Raw genomic sequence first — 21386 nt, 5'->3', positions numbered from 1 at the left:
TCAATTCTACTTATTCTATTTGCGGTATTCTCTTGCAAGTGTTACTTCGTCGTTGCAACTCTGAATTAAAGTAGGAGGAAACAGGAAAACGGTTTGGCCGCCACAATATGAACATGCGCGCGCACAGAGAAAGAAAGAGAACACACGGATACCAAACGAAGTTCAACTTGAATGCAATGAGTAGTGGTCGTTCATTCGTTGGTCTAACGTCGGTGTGCTAAGTAACGTATCGGACAGTGTGTCGGTTAGACTGGGCAAAACTCTTTAAGAAAAAGAAACAAGAAAAAAACACCTCTAATTCATAGGTACTAATAAATATTGAAAAATTTACATTTATATATGCGTGTGTTTATCTATTTTAAAACATATTGGATGTTTAAGAAATTGTGATTATAGCAAAAACATCGAAGAAATTCAAAATAAACAATCGTTTATAAACCAAAGCTTGATTGTGAATGTGTTTGCGTAAAAGTGTGTGTGTATATCTGCCAATAAATTTGATTAAATAGAATGACTAGTGTTCATCGGTATCTACAATGCATATTCATTCCTAATGGTGGATACTGAAATGGAATCAAATCGAGCATTATTTACCCACAGGATGTCTGGTAAGTTTTCACTTTATGTTTGATTCTCGATTTATAGGAAAGCTTCACGCCTAACCAATTCGTATGTTCAATTATGTACGTAGACAACATTTTGCCTTTTTCTTCCAAAATCTCAACAACATTTGACCATATGTAATAGACATTGTCCTAGCAGCAATGGTCCTGTGTGTAGGTATGTCGTTTTAAATACGAACTTTAACACGCCACGAAAAGCGTCCATCCATTTTGTTTGATAAACTTGCCGGCATTTACATTTTGGGCCCATCGTCTGTTTGTGCAATTTACCGGTAAAACAAAACACACACAAACACATCCTCATATTCACAAATGCCGCCTATACACCCACAATTTTACATCTATATCTATAGTGGTGAGATAAATTGTGGCATTATCGTCTACAACATACTGACTTGAATTAACGGCTAGCAGTCTGTAGTCAGTATCGTGCGTTGAAATCAGCCAATCTCCCATTACCACCCACCGTCAGGCCGCATACATCACCTTTCATATTCATGCCAATATTTTTTAACATTTGCAAAGGGATGAGAAAAGGCGAAAGAGAACTAACTGGTTATTTTCTTCCCCACTATTCGCTCTCTTGATTGCTGTTCAGTTGTCATTGTGTTTAACGGTAATATGAAAACGATAACAATAACAACAAGAGGAACGATGAAATTTGCTGAACTCGGGATATATTCGCATAGGAATGTCGGTGATTTACATTCGTATGGATATCATATGGAAAAATACTTCTCGAAATGGATACAATTCATCATTGAAATACGTCTTTATCAATAATTCCAATAGCTTGTGGACATGGTCCTGTCTTTATATAAAATTACAAACTTTATGTTCTTTAGTTGTATAGAGCCCTTGTTGTTGTGGAAGCGTGAGGAGAGTGTCATCGACGTTAGGAGCTCGTATAAATATTTGCTTTTATCTAGTGGAAGGAGGGAAAAGCAAAGCCAAGAAAGTGATTTCGAAAATCTATTTTTACTACGTTCACACGAAATCTCCTTTTGCGAAATGCGATCACTTCATTGTTCGAATTTGGACAAAACCTAGGCTTTAGGAGAAATTGGACATATGTATCTTTAATATGGTACATTGGGTTGTTTTAAAACAACTTCTGGATTAAACAATATTTAATCACATTAACATGCGTTTTCCTAACCTCCGATTTGATGGATTCGTCTCTGTTATCGAAAACGCCTCTAAAGATTTTTTGTGACCAGTGGCTTTAGAGACAATAAAGCTTACTCTCTTAGTATCCCAGCAAAAAAAATTTGGAAGTTCTTCTCAAGACACAACTTTTAAAGAACTTCCAAAAATGCCCTCCCAAAGATGTTCTTTATTTTAACTGCACAGAAATTTCATTTGAGTCAATTTTTCTATAACTCGCTTTTTTCAAATTTTTAATGGGAAATTTATTTAAGAAATTTTATTTAAGAATTAATAAAATGGTACAAATTATTTAAAAAAATGTTAAATAAATTCTAGATGTGATGCAAATTCAGTGCAGCGGCTGCTGAAATGATGGACATCCGTCCTATGACAAGTCCATGTTAAATTCATCGCTTCTGCGCCAATTTGGCACCACTTCCCGATCCAAAAAAGAACATTTTCACAACTTTTTTTTGCGACGATTTTTTTCCTTGGATACTACACGAAAAATATAATTATTTCCTTCAAAACAAAATTTTAGACAAACAAATATTTGCTTTTTGCTGTAAGGAAGTTTGTTTGGAAGAAAAGCATATATATTTTGTGATAAACGTTGATTCTTTTAGGGAAATAATTTCATATCGACTATCTAAAAATTAAAAACTTGTTTTTAATCGAACCGCGGACCATACTGTTTGTAAGCCAAAACAATATCCACTGGGTTACATAGCTATTATTGTCATCAACCGATAATTAGCGCTATAGCCATCAAGCAGTCAAGCAATTAAATTTATAGAGCATAATTTTGGGCGCCCACGCGCAAAAATTTCGAAAGAAAGCAAGATTTCGGCATACTACTATATTACATTTTTACTTTAAAACTTCTAAATGTGTCTTAATAAAATCAGAAAAGAACAGTGCTTGATAAAACTGAAATTGAAAGTTTGAAATTTTCGAAGAAATTCAAAAACCTGTAACAAAAGAACAATGTTTCGATACAATTTTTCCAAACGCTTGTTTTTTGCTTTGCCTGTATCATATTTGTTTTTTAATCCCATTTAAATTAAAACAAATATATATTTTTATACCCACCACCATAGAATGGTGATGGGGGTATAATAAGTTTGTCATTCCGTTTGTAACACAACGAAATATCGATTTCCGACTATATAAAGTATATATATTCTTGATCAGGGAGAACTTCTAAGACGATATAACCATGTCCGTCTGACACAGATTCGTTTTTTGTTTGCAGGCTATATCGGTCCAGGTTTTGATATAGTCCCCATATAAACCGACCACCCGATTTGGGGTCTTTGGCTTCTAGAAACCGTATTTTCTATCCGATTTGACTGAAATTGGAAATGTTGAGGTACTTTAGTAACACAAATAGGTGTGCCGAAAATGGTGCCTATCGGTCAATGTTTTGGTATAGCCCCCATATAGACCGATATCCCCATTTTACTTCTTGGTGTCGACCATAAATAGGTTTTTGGAAAATGGTGTGCATCGGTCCATGTTCTGGTGTGTCCTCTATATAGACCGATCTTCCGAGTTTACTTCTTGGGCTTCTGTAAACCGTAGTTTTTATCCAATTTGTCTGAAATTTTAAATCTAGAGGTTTTTTAGGGTCATAAAATCGGGCTGTTACTTTAACCTAACCATCTTCAGGAAGCGTACTGGTTGAAATGATCAGCTTAGGAGAATATCTGTCATTAAACACCCTGAAATTCTATATATTATCAACTCGCTACGACTAAGATTTTTCAAAGGAAACTATTATACTTAATTCATGGTGGTGAGTATTTATAATTCGGCACGGCCGAACTTACTGCTGTATATACTTGTATTTTATAAAATGGAACTTCACTTATTTGTTTATTTGGCTAAGTTCATTTATAAATACTCGTGCATGCCAAAAATTTCCATTTGCCATTTTCATTCATGAAGACGTCTAGCTGGCGAGTCATGTAACATAGGATAGTTTTTAAGTACAAGGCTAATTTTAGCATTCTGATAGAGAAAAATATAGATGTTCAGTGTAAAATCTACATGAACAATATATTTTTAGCAATATGGGTGTAGTCTATTATGGTTCACTCATGATGGCAAGAAGTTTTAGACTTTGTCAGATCTATGTATGAGATAAAAACATTAGTTGGGGCTTCTCCGGAAGATTTACTTTAGGGTCAACTGCAGCGATATTAGAAAAAGTAACCGCGAAAATAAAGTGATTTTCAACTCGAAAATCGAATATTCTACTGGTCACGATCGGAAGCGGAAACCATTTATACCAAATTAGATACAAGTGTGTCGTCACATTCTAAAATTGTTGGCGTGGAAAGGAAATTTGTCTCATATCAATGGGACAAAACCATAGTTCTATTCTCATAACAATGAAAGGAATCTCCGTTTTATAGACGCAATCAAACAGAGTGTTTTGAGAGACACTTTTAAAATTCTTGCATATTTAAATGAACCCTTGATCAAAGAAGTATCTGCTATCAACCCTGTGCAACTATTGTCACACACGAATTACAAGCAGTTATAGTTTGTTATACTAATTTGACGTAAGCATTTACATTAATATGACGTTTTTAGAGTATTGTGTTACCTTACAAGCTATGGTTAAAACCAAATAAAAAGGAACGGCAACTTTTTAAAAATTGGTATAGTAGCTGCGGCCACTTCGAAAAAATCTGCTGAGCTAGTAATACAAAAGTCGAAAATTGAATTCTCGACTAAGCGACTTACTACGAGTAACTACTGTTAAATATCAATTATGATATTTAACAGTAGTTACAGATGATTTTTAAACTTTTGTATCGAGTAAAAAACCTTCATAATCGAGCCATTTGTCTGCAATGTTACCAAACAATCTTACCCTTTATAAATATATGTGTGTTGAAAGTCTAAAGTCGGGCGGGGCCGACTATATTATACCCTGCACCACTTTGTAGATCTAAATTTTCGATACCATATCACATCCGTCAAATGTGTTGGGGGCTATATATATAGGTTTGTCCCAAATACATACATTTAAATATCACTCGATCTGGACAGAATTTGATAGACTTCTACAAAATCTATAGACACAATTTGGCACGCATAGTTACAATGCTAATTCTACTCCCTATGCAAAATTTCAACTAAATCGGAGCAAAAAATTGACCTCTGTGGGCAAATGAGTGTAAATCGGGCGAAAGCTATATATGGGAGCTATATCTATATCTGAACCGATTTGGCTGATATTTTGCAAGTTTTTCGACACTCATAAAATATTCGGATGTACGGAATTTGAGGAAGATCGGTTGATATACACGCCAATTATGACCAGATCGGTGAAAAATATATATGGCAGCTATATCTAAACCTGAACCGATTTAAATAGGGATCGTCTTTGAGCCGAAACAGGACCCTATACCAAATTTTAGGACAATCGGACTAAAACTGCGAGCTGTACTTTGCACACAAAAATACACCAACAGACAGACAGACAGACGGACATCGCTAAATCGACTCAGAATTTAATTCTAAGCCGATCCGTATACTAAAAGGTTGGTCTATGATTACTCCTTCTTGGCGTTACATACAAATGCACAAACTTATTATACCCTGTACCACAGTAGTGGTGAAGGGTATAAATATGAGAAACATTTAAATCTGAAGCAATTTTAAGGAAACTTCGCAAAAGTTTATTTATCATTTATCGCTCGATATATATGTATTAGAAGTTTAGGAAAATTAGAGTCATTTTTACAACTTTTCGACTAAGCAGTGGCGATTTTACAAGGAAAATGTTGGTATTTTGACCATTTTTGTCGAAAGCAGAAAAACATATATATGGGAGCTATATCTAAATCTGAACCGGTTTCAACTAAATTTGGCACGCATAGCTACAATGCTAATTCTACTCCCTGTGCAAAATTTCAATTAAGTCGGAGTAAAAGATTGGCCACTGTGGTTATATGAGTGTAAATCGGGCGAACGATATATATGGGAGCTATATCTAAATCTGAACCGATTTTAATAAAATTTGGCACACTTGACTACACTACTAATTGTACTTCTAGTGCAAAATTTCAACCAAATTGGGGTAAAACTCTGGGACCTTATTAGTCCATATCGGGCGAAAGATATATATGGGAGCTACATCTAAATAATAAAATAATTGTTCTTCTTGTGCAAAATTTTAAACAAATTAGGGTAAAACTCTGGCTTCTGGGGCCATATAAGTCCATATCGGGCGAAATATATATATGGGAGCTATATCTATTCTGAGCCAAAACACATACTTGTGCCAAATTTGAAGTCGATTCTACTAAAACTGCGACCTAGACTTTGATTACAAAAATGTGTTCACGGACATGGCTATATCGACTCAGGAGCCCACCCTGAGCATTTTTGCCAAAGACACCATGTGTCTATCTCGTCTACTTCTGGGTGTTGCCAATATATGCACTAACTTATAATACCCTGTTCCACAGTGTGGCGCAGGGTATAAATATAATTTTTTTTAGCGCATCCACAAATATTTATCTTTAGCACATATTACCAATATGAGCAAATAGTTGTCACATATCATCAATACTTTACGAGTATGTTGGCTCACACCAATAACTTTCTCCAAATCCTTTCTCCAAATGCCGGGAACAAAAAAATTTAAAGCATATATCAAAGTAATCTCAAACCTTAATATACATGTATGATCTAGGATTTTAAGAACATCATTGCCCAGCAGAATGTAAACAGACATACGATACGAATATTTTTATGTTAGATAGTAGTACCTGAAATTTCTACTTAATCCAAATATGTATTTCAAATGAATACAATCACCTATGATTACTGTTCATACATAGGTCAAAGGAGTGATAACATAAATTTGGATTTTTAAAGGGAAAACTTTGGCCATAAGTTCTTAGGAAATGCAATCGGATTGAGAAGGTCGATATTTCAAATTTTCAATTTTCTTTCACCCATTTTATTTATATTTGCTTTGGTACACTCAAAAAAAGTTTAGTTGGATCCAAAGATTTTGACCTTCCCTTAAGGATTTTGGTATTGATTCCGAGCCAAAGGTTCGACTTCTTTAAAATAAAGACACTTTTTACGGACCTCCCTGGCTTTAAATCTAGGATCAAATAAATTAAAATTGGACACAAATCTCATTCATCGAGTTTTTATTTTCTTTTTGCGATATATTAATATGCCAGGTACTTCAAAGTAAAAACAGCTTTCTTAATGCTAAAAAAAAACTTTAAACCAAAGAAGCAAATCCTTAAAATAAGTTGTAGCCTATATTTGAAGCGTTTTTATCTTAAATTAAAAAATTCAATACGTCAGTTGAGTTAAAGACGATTTCTTTAAATTAAAAATGTTTTTCTTCATTTCAAGGAAAATTTGCCTTACTTCAAAGATCTACAACTTCAGTAGAGAGATGCAAAATTTCAAGATTTGTGTCCTAAATTTAATGAAAAAATTTTTTGAAACAAGGATTATAAACTTTCTTTTAATTAAAATGTCATTGTTTTAAAGAATTTTGTCCTTAGCATTGCGTAAATTTTGGGTCCTAAAATTTAAGTTGTATAATCTTCCATATTAGGTCAATATTTTTTTAACTGTAGAGAAAATAACTATCTATGTGCGAATTTCGAAAAATTAACTTTCCGAACTTGAAATAATTCAAAAGTCTATTTTGACCGATAGACATACTTTAATTTCTACACTGTTAGAAAAATATGTTTTTCATATGTTCCGATATAAACACAATGTGTTCGGGCACAACTTTAAAACACAATATATTTAAGTGCAAACATGTTATGTTCCTAAACTAGCACTAAATGTTTGGGACATCTATGTTAATATGTTAGAATATATTATGTTTGGGGCATGAATGTTTCATAAAAATCATATGTGTGAATGCAAACATGTATAAATTTACAAATTTCGACTAAACATACATATGTTGTGATATTTTATTCAAAGCGACAGAGAGAGTATAGGGAAAGAAATAGAGATGGAAACCGGGAGAGTTGACGAAAAATATCAACATAACACAGCGAAAGTATCAAGGCCAAATGATAAGGCCAAAAATTTGATATGCTTAAGTCTAAATATTATTTAATTTGAATAAAGAGAATGGACTTTCGGAACCAAGAGAATAGACATTTGAAAAACAAACAGCATATGTTTTCGCCTTGAGAGCAGCATTTTATGTATGTGTGGACATGTATTTTGTTTATCATTTTGGTATTATGGGCACAATTTTTTCTTAGTTCGTTAAAAGAAATCAGGGGTCTTCATAAAAATAACGGCACTATACTCTTTTTAGAGTTGGAACAGTAAAATGAAATAAGGAGGAAATAGTGAAAAAATACACAGTAAAATGTATAAAAACAAAGTTTAGTTCCTCTTTATTAATAAGTAGTCCACGAGGAGTTGACGGACACCTTCAAATATAGAAGCCGGCATTAAGTTCGAGTTTTGCAGCTAAAACAATTTAAAAAGTTTATTTTCTTTAAAATGAATTATTAAAGAAAAATAAAAGGCATTTTAGAGCGATGGTGTTAAATGCTAGTAAACAACTGTTCACGCCTAAATAAATTTATGTTTATATTATAAAATTATTTATGTATGTTTATACTCGACTCCACGTTCTTCTTTTGTTAGAGTTTTTGAATTCCTTCCAAATTTTAAAGTTTTGTACCAAAAACAGTTTTTTGTTACAAATTTGTTATTTTTGCAATAAAAAAAATAATATTTTATCCAAAAATCAGTCAATTTCGTTTATATCAAGCACTGTTACTGACTATAAATCTTTAATAACCCACATTTCGAAGTTTCATTATAAAAATTTAATATAGTATAACTATAAATGTGTAAATTAAAAAAGAAAAAAAGTGTTCGGTCGGAGCAGGGATTGAACCCACGACCCTTTGCATGCAAGGCAGACATGCTAACCACTGCTCCACGTGGGTTCGTGGGCGCTGCAAACTATACTATATAAATGTAACTTATAACAATAATTATCTACTGGTGACTATAACAGCTACGTAGCCCAGTGGATAGTGTGTTGGCTTACAAACCGTATGGTCCTCGGTTCGATTCTCCGTGCAGGCGAAATGTAAAATTTAAAAAATTTATAAAAGTGAATAATTTCTTCAACATTATTTGTATTACAGAAAAAGGTGCCAAGAACTAAAATATTTCGTGGAAGTGAAAATTACGAGTATGTTAGGGAATGAGCACAATCAATCTATTATACTATTTTTGGGCTCAAAATGCTTCCAAACATATAATATGTTCACATAAAACAAACATATTAATGTTTCGGCAGTATCCAATAATATATGTGCTTCCTGCAAAATATGTTTGGAACATATGTTAAAAAAGCGATTTTTTTGAGGGTGTATGATTATTAGATTTTGGCCAATTTCTAATTCCAACAAGACAATTTTGTACTACATTTTGAAAATTACGAAATGTCAATAAATTGACTTCGACTTAAAATAAGAAGATTTTTCGGCTTTCGATATTTGCTTCATTTAGAACAAATCGAGTAATATGAGAGATATAAAACTCGTTTTTATATATGTATATTGGCACTTTAATTATACCGGTACATGGATCAGGACGTAATACTGAATAGATTTGTCAACAAAATACTAGATGTCTATCTCATTTCCTTCCTGGCGTTACATATTTTGCAAATTTATTATACCGGGATGATATAAGATGTCTGCGAATATTTATGCTCGAGACTGTATGCGTATTGGTATGAGTTTGGAAAAGAAAAAGTATCAAAACAAACTCCCGTTTGCCTTTGGCAGTTTCTAATATAGGATCTCGTATATTGATGTTGTCGACTTGTGGCACAAAATTTTAATATGCCATCGACATGACAATGCCTGAAATCGAAAGGTTTCCCACTGACATTTTCCATAATTTGACTTCTTTGCCTTCCGACTGGAGATGTTAGGAGGCTTTTAACGGTAATATTTTTATAACAGTGTCTCTAAATAGGGGTGTGTATGTGTATGGGTGGGTCCTCCAACACGGTGTCTGTGTCCTTGTTTTACATGTAATGTATGTATATCGTTGTCATTATCATCATCGTTGTCATTGCCGCTGTCGTTGCATTCGCCGTAATTGAGTTAAGGTTCCCCTTTATTATCGACAATAAAAACCACCATAATATTGACAATGTAACATTAATGACTGAAACTGGAAAAAGTGTGGCAAAGGCAAAAAGGGAATCGGTAGTGGCACAGTGGGATTATTTACGGTATTTGCATAAAACTTTTATTGTTATTACAAAGATTTTTCATCTCTAAGCTTTGGATATCATTTTTCTAATATATGTGGAAACACATTTTGCAGTCATGGCAATTTTTAACTTATTTAGGAGATTCGGGATTAAAATGGACATATTTAAAACCTGATAGACGACAATCTAGGGCGTACACTTTTAACTAAAAATGTCTAAAATCGTAGATAATTGTATACATTTTATAAACATAATTAATTTCATTAGAAGACCAATTTGTATGAAATAGAAACTTTTAAATAAAATACAAATTTCTAAAAGTCTGGAAATTTAAAATTTTCTTAAACATAAATATCTTCATAAGGTTCTTTTAATTAATTTTTGTTTAATTAAAAAATTAATTGATGTTGGTCGAGAAAATTAATTGATTGTTTAATCAATTATTTATTGTATTTATTTATACAATAATTCTGATGACATTATTTTCTTGAAATTTTATAAGAGTTAAATTCAATTTTTTAAACATAAATATTTTCATTAGGAGACAAATAAAGTATACAATTCTACTAGATTCGAATTTCGCGTAAAGTAGTTCAGAATTTCCTAAAACTAGTAAATATGACCAAAAATGTATCCATCTTGAACCTCGTAATGCGCTAAGGAATTCAATTTTTTTTTAAATACCAAATTTTCTTGAAAAAGAAAAGAAAAATTATTATGTCTTCAGTTCAGCATCGGCACCAAATTAAAATAAGATAAACTCTTTGAATCACGAAATTAATTGACCGAATTAATTTTTTGAATGAAATTTCTTCAATAACGAAAATGAAAGCATGATAAATTTAATTAGAAATAAAAAATGATTTCTTCGGTTCTTTTAATTCATTTTTGTTCAATTAAAAAATTAATTGATGTTGGTCGAGAAAATTAATTGATTGTTTAATCAATTATTTATTGTATTTATTTATACAATAATTCTGATGACATTATTTTCTTGTAATTTTATAAGAGTTAAATTCAATGAATCTATGAATAGTAATTGTTTCCTAAAAAATTTAATTAAATATTTTTTATTAAAATTAAAATATTATTTGGAATAATATTAATATTTTAATAATATTTTTAATTAATTTCGTTTTTAACTTGAATCAACTTTTTTATTTGATATATTATGGCGATATTTATTCTGTGCATAAGAATTAAAATAACGTTCTCACCATTCCCCAAAATGTTATCATTTTGCATTAGCAGTGTCAAGACCCAAAAAAGTTGATAACATTAATTGTTTTAAATGATGTTGAGATAAAAATTTCATAAGTTATTAATATTCTTGGCCACATTTCAATTTAATTTATCATAAACTTTGAACCGTATAAATGGGCTCGGTACAGGCTTCATACGAATTATACGTGGCCTGTGGTATTCTAATACACAACAATTTCAATTCATTGTAGAATTTCCCAATTTAAACTCACACTTTATCCATGCACCTTAATAAGAAATCAAGGCACACTTAATGATGATGATGATGGACTCCCTCTCACATGAAGTTGAGTAGGCAACCAACCGCAATTCAAATCGAATTGAAATTCTGTACATCAACTATTATTGATTGTATTTATTTTCCCGATTTGTTTTGTGCTGTATTTCTTATAGTGACCTTTAGGAAAGGTAACGTGAAAACCATCCCCAAAATATTAAAAAAGGACTTATTCGTTTTCTACTCAATGAATAAACAAACAGTTACATACACAAACCTACGCTCACACACACACACACACACACACAAATCTGTAGTTAAAGCGACCTTTATTTCAATAGAAACTTTTGTTGTTACGCATTTCGAATAGAGTTTTCAAATAAGAAGAATAGTCAAGGTGAAGAAAGCAAGGAAGAATTTGAGGAGAGAGCCGGAGCAAGAGAGAGGGCAAAAGAGAGAACAAAAAGGGGACATCCAATACAAACCATATCAGCAATACAAAACATGCTGAAAGCAATTAAATGCAAGAAATGACAATGGGACGAACGACGGGCGGACAGTTGGGCCATATAGTTGAGTAACAACTAAATCAATAAGACCAGAAGTTAGAAAATCCCCGAACAAACTAAACTACATACTATATCTATAAGTGCGGGGGTGGCAGAATGGCTAAACGCATTGAAAAATATGGGCCACTGGTTTAGCTCTATATCTTTGGTCTTAATTTTATTGATTAATATCCAGCAGGGGTATGAGTGCATTATCGAAACAATATTAGGAGAACATTGTCTTGATGTTTCAAAAAAATATTTGAAATTTCCATTATTAAATTAAATTAAAATTTAATTAATTTAATTAACATATTTGTCGCAACAATGATTTTTTATCGTAAATTATGTATCTGATTTTATTGTTGGCGAGAAAATAACATTTTTGCGGCAAAAATGTTCCTTGTTCCCCATCCATAAATACAATTTTTTTATTCGACCTTTATATTTCCTCTTGAAACATGTTTGAGGTGATCCTTCTCTATGCATGGATAATTAAGTAGAAGAAGGAATTGTTGGAAAAAGATGGATGGAGATTTAAATTAAAATGATTTCCTTGCAAAAACAATTTTTTTATTGCATTATATTTTTTGTACTCTTCTAAAATTAGTAGCAGTAATTAAACCGTTCATGCACTGTTAGAAAAATATGTTTTTCATATGTTTCGATATAAAAAAAATGTGTTTCGGGCACAATTTTTAAACACAATATATTTAAGTGCAAACATGTAATGTTCCCAAACTAACACTAAATGTTTGGAACACATATGTTAATATTTTAGAATATATTATGTTTGGGGCATACATGTTTCATAAAAAATATATGTGTGAATGTAAACATATATAATTTTACAAATTTCGAATAAACATATATATGTTGTGATATTTTATTCAGAGAGCGACAAATAGAGATAGAAACCGGGAGGGTTGACGATAGATATCAAATTAACACAGCGAGAGAATCAAAAGGGAGCAATTTCTGTGAAACCGCTTATATGTTGTTTCGGAAAGTGCTTTATGATAAGGCCAAAAATTTTATATGCTTAAGTCTAAATATTGTTTAATTTGAATATTAGAATGAGTATTCGGAATAAAGAGAATAGAGATTTTTTCGTCTTGAAAGCAGCATTTTACGTATGTGTGGACATGTGTTTTGTTTATCATTATGGCGTTATGGGTACACTATTTTTCGTGGTTCGTTAAAAGAAACCGGAACGTACGAGGAGTACGTCAAAATATTCAGGCAAAGGAAATTAAAAAAAAAAACGATGGAAAATATACACAAATTACAAAGGGATATTCATAAAAATAACGAAAGGGCATTATACTCTTTTTAGAGTTGGGACAGTAAAATGAAAAAAGGAGGAAATAGTGAAAAACTAAACAGTAAAATGTATAAGAACAAAGTTTAGTTCCTCTTTATTAATAAGTAGTCCAAGAGGAGTTGACGGACACCTTCAAATATAAAAGCGGGCATTATGTTCGAGTTTTGCAGCTAAAACATTTGAAAAAGTTTATTTTCTTTAGAATGAATTATTAAAGAAAAGTAAAAGGCAAAACAGGGTCATTTTAGAGCGATAATGCCAACTTAATACCGGCCTTAAAGTTAAAAATTAAATTAAGTACAAAACATGATAAGTATTAAATGCATTTAAAATGGTGTTAAATGCTAGTAAAAAACTGTTCACGCCTAAATAAATTTATGTGTATATTATAAAATTATTTATGTATGTTTATACTCGACTCGTTCTTCTTTTGTTAGAGTTTTTGAATAACTTCCAAAATTTCAAACTTTTATTACAAAATTGTTATTTTTGCAATAAAAAATAATATTTTATCCAAAAGCTCAGTCCATTTCGTTTATATCAAGCACTGTTTCTGACTGTAAATCTTTAATAACCCACGTTTCGATGTTTCATTATAAAAATTTAATATAGTATAAATATAAATGTGTAAATTAAAAAAAAACAATTGGTGTTTGGTCGGAGCAGGGATTGAACCCACGACCCTTTGCGTGTACGGCAGACATGCTAACCACTGCTCCACGTTGCCAACACATGTGTGTTTCTGTTAAATAATGTTATGTTTGCATGGGCTCGTGGGCGCTGCAAACCATGCTATATAAATTTAACTTATAATGATAATTGTCTACTGGTGACTATAACAGCTACGTAGCTCAGTGGTAGTGTGTTGGCTTACAAACTGTATGGTTCGATTCTCCGTCCAGGCGAAAGGTGAAATTTAAAAAAATTATAAAATTGAATAATTTCTTCAACATTATTTGTATTACAGAAAAAGGTGCCAAGAACCAAAAAAATTCGTGGATGTGAAAATTATGTTAGGGAACGAGCACAATCTTCGTTGGGGAAAATTATTCTAAGCATATAATATTTTTGGGCTCAAAATGCTTCCAAACATATAATATGTTCACATTAAACAAACATATTAATGTTTCGGCAGTATCCAATAATATATATGCTTCCTGCAAAATATGTTTGGAACATATGTTAGAGAGGCGATTTTTTTTGAGGGTGTGTGAATGAATTTAGAGATTTTCAAAAATTCCAATGTATATTCAAACAATGCCTCTTCAATGATTGACGAGTTACGAGGACGACGACCATCTGTTCTGATTGCAACAAAGCCCCTCTTATTGCTCATTTTTCCCTAATACGAAAAAGGTATGGTTGTGGTTTTAAACGTATCCAACATATATAAGCTTATCCAAAGTCTTTTATAAATAAAGTAAAGAGCCAAGCAAGGTAACACTCGGGTTGGGAAGCCCATCTTAGCAGATTGAATATAAAGCAGCATAAACAACTTTGGCAAAAAACGAAAGCTTTATATATGGCAGGTGGCTCTCAAATCAAAGATACCAAAAATGAACAACTGCCGCAAACCGGTCCAGGTAGAGAATGCCCAAGTGAAACCCTTTGCTAAGTTTTTAGCTCTTGATCATGGGCACCAAAAATTATATTTTGCACCTGCTCTCACAATGGCCATGGATGTGTAGTAAATCTGAGAAGGCATTATAACCACACAAAATGATCGAACAATTTTGTTTTGTAAAATAAATTCCCAGGTATCTTATCTCTTCAAGCATACATATTGGTAATATCATCATATATCACAAACGGAACGTAGATGTAGGCAGCCGGCCACATGTTGTCGAAAAAACGAAGACTTAACTCAAGGGATGCCTCATTGCATAAAAATGAAAAGAGCAAAGCACTGAGCCCCATAATTGATTCCAGTTACTCCTTATTTCTGTATTTCTTCTAACATGACAGGATTTCATTCTTCTCGTTTCCACTAAATTCATCTTCATTGAACACGATTGCTCAAAGGGGGAAGCTAGTGCTGTATGTTAAGTTTTTTTGCTATAGCAATAAGGAAACATGCTATTCATATTATTTGTGGACTAATTAACACCATTATCGACTTGTTTTTTGGCAACATTCCTTCTGAAACCCTAATGCCAGGTGCTTTAACGTTAATGATTTACTGGAAAAAGTGTATAATTAGGGTATCAAAGGACCAATTGAAATTACATTGAGAGAATTTTTAAATATGCTGAAAACATTTCCATTATTCTGATACCATTGCAGGAATTATATTAATATGGAATGCCAAAGGCCTAATTTGTAACACATAAAAATGGCCAAAGACTTCAAGCAACTTTGGACGAATAAAACAACAATTTCATAAAGACTAACTTAAAAATTATTTTCTTGCTAATTGCATCTTCACTCCCATCTTTCCCTCTACCAAGATTTTTTTTATGTTTTTCTAAGCACCTTTTTCGGTAGTACATGCCAATGTAGAAGAAATTATTTGATTTTATATTCTTTTTTTAAATTCTACCTTTCGCCTGGACGGAGAATCGAACCGGGTGCCATACACTCTGTAAGCCAACACACTAAAAATATTTTCAATTAAAAGGTTAATTGAAGCTGAAAATTTTTTCAATTAAAAATTAATTGATACAATTAATTTTTTTTTAGATTTTTAATTCAATAAATTTTTAATCAAAATAAAAACACAAAGTCAGTTAAGAAAATGAGTTTTGCAATCGACATTAATTACATTTTTAATTGATTAATTTTTTGATCAAATATTAGTTATGCCCAATTAAAACATTTTCGTGATTGAAGACATTTCAATTAAAAATTAATTGGATCAATTAATTTCGTGATTGAATCATTAAAAATTTGTGTGTATCCACTGGGCTACGTAACTGTCATTGTCAGTTACGACAATTATCGCATAAGCAACACATTAGAGCTCGAGCATAAATACAACAATAAAAGATAATTCAGTCCAGTAGTTTGATATTATAATGACAATAAAAGATTTTTTATATATTTTTTTACGTTTTATTTGTACTGGGCGTTTTGACTGAGACAAATTCAGCACCAGGATAATTCAATATGAAAGAAATTATTCAAAAAGCTTCGGTTAATCGGCCTCTTAAAGCCGAAGGCCGATTCGTGGCCGATTATCGATTTTTGGTCGAATGCCGAAGCCGATACTTCGGTCGAGCTCTACAACTCATACAGTTAAGCAGTTATATTTATATAGCATAGTTTTGGGCGCCTACGAGCCTATGTCAAAAAAAAACTTTATTTAACAGAACGATACATTTAGTAGGCCACCGTGGAGTAATGGTTAGCATGTCCGTGTTGCCATACAAAGGGTAGTGAGTTCAATCCCTGCTTCGACCGAACACCAAACAGTGAACAGAGACTTCATTCTCTGTTCAGTAGCAGATATTAAGAACGGGCAATTTTTTCTGCCTTATTCTATTTTTGTTTTCACAAAAAATTCTTTAGTTTTCTTCTTTTTTACAGCATAAAGCAAATGGGAAACTTTGTTCTACCCGTTTGACAAAAAAAAAACTATATTTCCCATGTGGATATTGAACATAAAATAAACATTTCGCCTGGATTTACGATGACTTTTAAACATGATTTTGTCGATATTATTCCAAGAGTATTCTGCAAGAATGCTCAAATATTAACGACAACTTATGGGGTAATTTATTATTATTTGTACTTTTTAAAGAAACTTGAATCCTTTTGAGAGAGTAAAACTTACAATTTTCAGATATATACATTCAAAGAGATATAGATAAGTTTCCCCCACTCACTTCCTATATATTTGCACATTCGTGTGGTGTATTTTACACTTCCCTATGGAATTTTTAAGGGTGGGTGGGATGGATTTACATGGATGACTAACAATGTTCTAACTTTCGAACTTGCATCAAAACTCTGTTCCCCGTTCTCCATTTGTAGATGAAATATGTCGGTAGTAATTACAACTATTTTTATGTATGTCATATGCATCGGCGTGGTTTCCTCCCTTTCTTCGATGTGCCAATTCAATTCCCTTGAATTTCTTACTCAAATGGAATAGAAGACAAATTTATATGGAAATGCGCCACTATTGCAGATTCCATAGTCATAATGGCTATTGTATGAGTCATATGGAATTGAGTCCACAATTCAGAGGAGACGAAAAAAACCTAGGGTGAATTAAGTGAATACTACTAATGCAAGGTCTTTATGCATATCAGGAGTGATATGTACAGAGAATTTTAGCGGTCAATGAAATTATATTTACCGAAATGGCTCTTGGCGACTAAGCTCTTGATTGATTTGGTGGTGGTTTGTTTTATTTTGAAGACAATGCTCAAAACAGGACGAACTACAGGCTGAATGCATAGTATGGACATGGACAGACATATTTTATAAAATATTATCCTTTTATATATTAAATACACCACTACAACAGTTTCGTATTTAACTGGCAAATATGTTTCTTCGCCTAGATCACTTTACTACTCTCCTTACTTACGAATTAGTTGGGCAACTGTGAGCCATAAAACATATGGTGATTGAATGGGGCGTATGTCTTTTGTATGGTTGTGTGGTATGAGGTGTGTGACATTGGAATCACATAAAAAAACTTCTTTAATTCAATTCCAGTTTTCCTATTTCCTGTGCTTCTTATTGTGCCCAGGACTTCTTGGCACCTGTGCAAAACTTTGTATTCAGTTTAGTCATAGAAATGACACGCATCTTGAGTTAAATCAAAAGTTTTGCCGCAACACCCCGTCTTGCAGATAGAAGTGGGAGAGAAAACGAGAAAACATTGTTTGAATTAATTCACATACGGGAGTGGAACAACCAACCTATGGAAGCCATGTATAAAAAAAACTGTGTGGCAAGCAACCCGCATACAGATGGCAATTTCCAAGTACATCAAATTGTTGTTTTAACGTAAATGTCGGCACATGCTTCGATTAAGGCAATATGCTATATTGCAAAAGATTCCGATGAAGATATATTCGATTAAATATGTTCAGTAAATGCATTTTGGGAAATCGAATTTATAAGATTAGAAAATCCGACAACTTCCGTTATTCGGAATTGCATATCGCGATATGTTAATTTGGCGATATTTTTTTAACCCTAACCCATATAAACGTAAATTTGGCAATATTGTTCTCTTTAATGAGAAGATCAAATTGAAGAAGGGTAGAAGTTTTAGAGTACACTCCATCAAAGTTTACTTGGATTCAATGATTTTGACCTTCCCTTAAAGATTTTGATATTGATTCTGAGCCAAATATGCGGTTTCTTTAGAATAAAGTCATTTTTTAGCTTTAAATCTAGGATCAAAAGAATTAACATTGAGATACAGATATCATGAATTTTCATTCTCTTTTCGCGGTATATTAATGAAGCTATTCACGTACAAATAAATGCCAGTTTAAACATATGCCGGTTTAAAGTAAGAAATATTTTCTAAATGCAAAGAAAACTTTAAACCAAAGATGCTAAATCCTCAAAATTAGTCTTAGCCTATATGTGAAGCGTTTTTATCCTAAATCTAAAGAGTCAATAATTCCAGTGAATTTAAGGACGATTTCTTTAAATAAAAAATGTGTTTCTTTACTTTAAGGAAAATCTGCTTTAGTTCAAAGACATGTGACTTTAACGGAGGGACGCAAATCTCCAAAATTTGTGTCCTAAAAAACGTTTTGTGTCCTAAAAAAGATTGCGCATCCTAAAATTTAGGATGCGTAATCTTTAATATCACGTAAATATTCTTTGCAGAATATATTGATTTTTGTGGTATAAGTAAAACAAGTAAGGAAAGTCTAAAGTCGGGCGGGGCCGACTATATTATACCCTACACCACTTTGTAGATCTAAATTTTCGATACCATATCACATCCGTCAAATGTGTTGGGTGCACAATACATTTAAATATCACTCGATTTGGACAGAATTTGACAGACTTTTACAAAATCTATAGACTCAAAATTTAAGTTGGCTAATACACTAGGGTGGAACACAATTTTAGTGAAAAAGTATGGGAAACGTTTAAATCTGAAGCAAATTTAAGGAAACTTCGCAAAACTTTATTTATGATTTATCGCTCGATATATATGTATTCGAAGTTTAGGAAAATTAGAGTCATTTTTGCAATTTTCGAGTGAGCAGTGGCGATTTTACAAGGAAAATGTTGGTATTTTGACCATTTTTGTCGAAATCAGAAAAACATATATATGGGAGCTATATCTAAATCTGACCCGATTTCAACCAAATTTGGCACGCATAGCAACAATGCTAATTCTACTCCCTCTGCAAAATTTCAACTAAATCGGAGATAAAAATTGGCCTCTGTGGTCATATGAGTGTAAATCGGGCGAAAGCTATATATGGGAGATATATCTAAATCTGAACCGATTTCAACCAAATTTGGCACGCATAGCTACAATGCTAATTCTACTCCCTGTGCAAAATTTCAACAAAATCGGAGCAAAAATTTGGCCTCTATGGTCATATGAGTGTAAATCGGGCGAAAGCTATATATGGGAGATATATCTAAATCTGAGCCGATTTCAACCAAATTTGGCACGCATAGCTACAATGCTAATTCTACTCCCTGTGCAAAATTTCAACAAAATCGGAGCAAAAATTTGGCCTCTATGGTCATATGAGTGTAAATCGGGCGAAAGCTATATATGGGAGCTATATCTAAATCTGAACCGATTTCAACCAAATTTGGCACGCATAGCTACAATGCTAATTCTACTCCCTTTGCAAAATTTTAACTAAATCGGAGCAAAAATTTGGCCTCTATGGTCATATGAGTGTAAATCGGGCGAAAGCTATATATGGGAGCTATATCTAAATCTGAGCCGATTTCAACCAAATTTGGCACGCATAGCTACAATGCTAATTCTACTCCCTGTGCAAAATTTCAACAAAATCGGAGCAAAAATTTGGCCTCTATGGTCATATGAGTGTAAATCGGGCGAAAGCTATATATGGGAGCTATATCTAAATCTGAACCGATTTCAACCAAATTTGGCACGCATAGCTACAATGCTAATTCTACTCCCTTTGCAAAATTTTAACTAAATCGGAGCAAAAATTGGACTCTGTGGTCATATGAGTGTAAATCGGGCGAAAGCTATATATTGGAGCTATATTTAAATCTGAACCGATTTCAACCAAATTTGGCACGCATAGCTACAATGCTAATTCTTCTCCCTGTGCAAAATTTCAACCAAATTGGGGTAAAACTCTGGCTTCTGGGACCGTATTAGTCCATATCGAGCCAAAATGGGAGCTATATCTAAATCTGAACCGATTTCTTCCAAAATCAATAGGGATCTATTCTGAGCCAAAACACATACTTGTGCCAAATTTGAAGTCGATTGGACTAAACCTGCGACCTAGACTTTGATTACAAAAATGTGTTCACGGACAGACGGACATCGCTATATCGACTCAAGAGCCCACGCTGAGCATTTTTGCCAAAGACACCATGTGTCTATCTCGTCTCCTTCTGGGTGTTGCAACCATATGCACTAACTTATAATACCCTGTTCCACAGTGTGGCGCAGGGTATAATAAATTCTTGTGATTCCGAACATCGGGAAATAGGGGCTTTGTGATAAAAACTAACTAATTAACTAAGATTTGTGTTGCATACTTGAAATAATGATCGTATCTCGATTATTTGTTAAAGCACCATTCACAACTGCAATCTTAAAGAGGGTTTCTACAAGAATACTACATTAAGTCCATCTCACTCGGTTTGGACCTATGTGTCTAATTTTACCCAATACTCCAAGTTTTCTCAAATGTTTCAATTGTGTTTCCTTCTTGGATGAACGGATTTTAGCGCAACGCAATTTCCATCACGGAACAGGAACATGATCTAGTCACTACACGGACGAAAACGACTGTTTTTCATATGTTTGGGTGTAAAAATTAAATGTTTGGAACTGACATTT

The 21386-nt window shown here is 32.8% G+C and overlaps 1 protein-coding gene across 1 annotated transcript in view; it reads left to right on the top strand.

Annotated features, from left to right (window-relative positions):
* The first annotated feature begins 212 nt into the window (after nt 1-212).
* The window catches only part of tinc (transmembrane protein tincar), a 72482-nt gene continuing 51308 nt past the window's right edge, over nt 213-21386 (top strand). Inside the window, exon 1 of the mRNA XM_075288846.1 lies at nt 213-608. The gene's annotated coding sequence lies outside the window, so the exon portion shown is untranslated. The remainder of the gene's footprint in view (nt 609-21386) is intronic.

Source organism: Haematobia irritans, chromosome 1 (assembly GCF_050003625.1).
Source record: "Haematobia irritans isolate KBUSLIRL chromosome 1, ASM5000362v1, whole genome shotgun sequence".
Taxonomy (NCBI): Eukaryota; Metazoa; Arthropoda; class Insecta; order Diptera; family Muscidae; genus Haematobia; species Haematobia irritans.
This window is presented reverse-complemented; position numbering and strand designations above follow the sequence as displayed.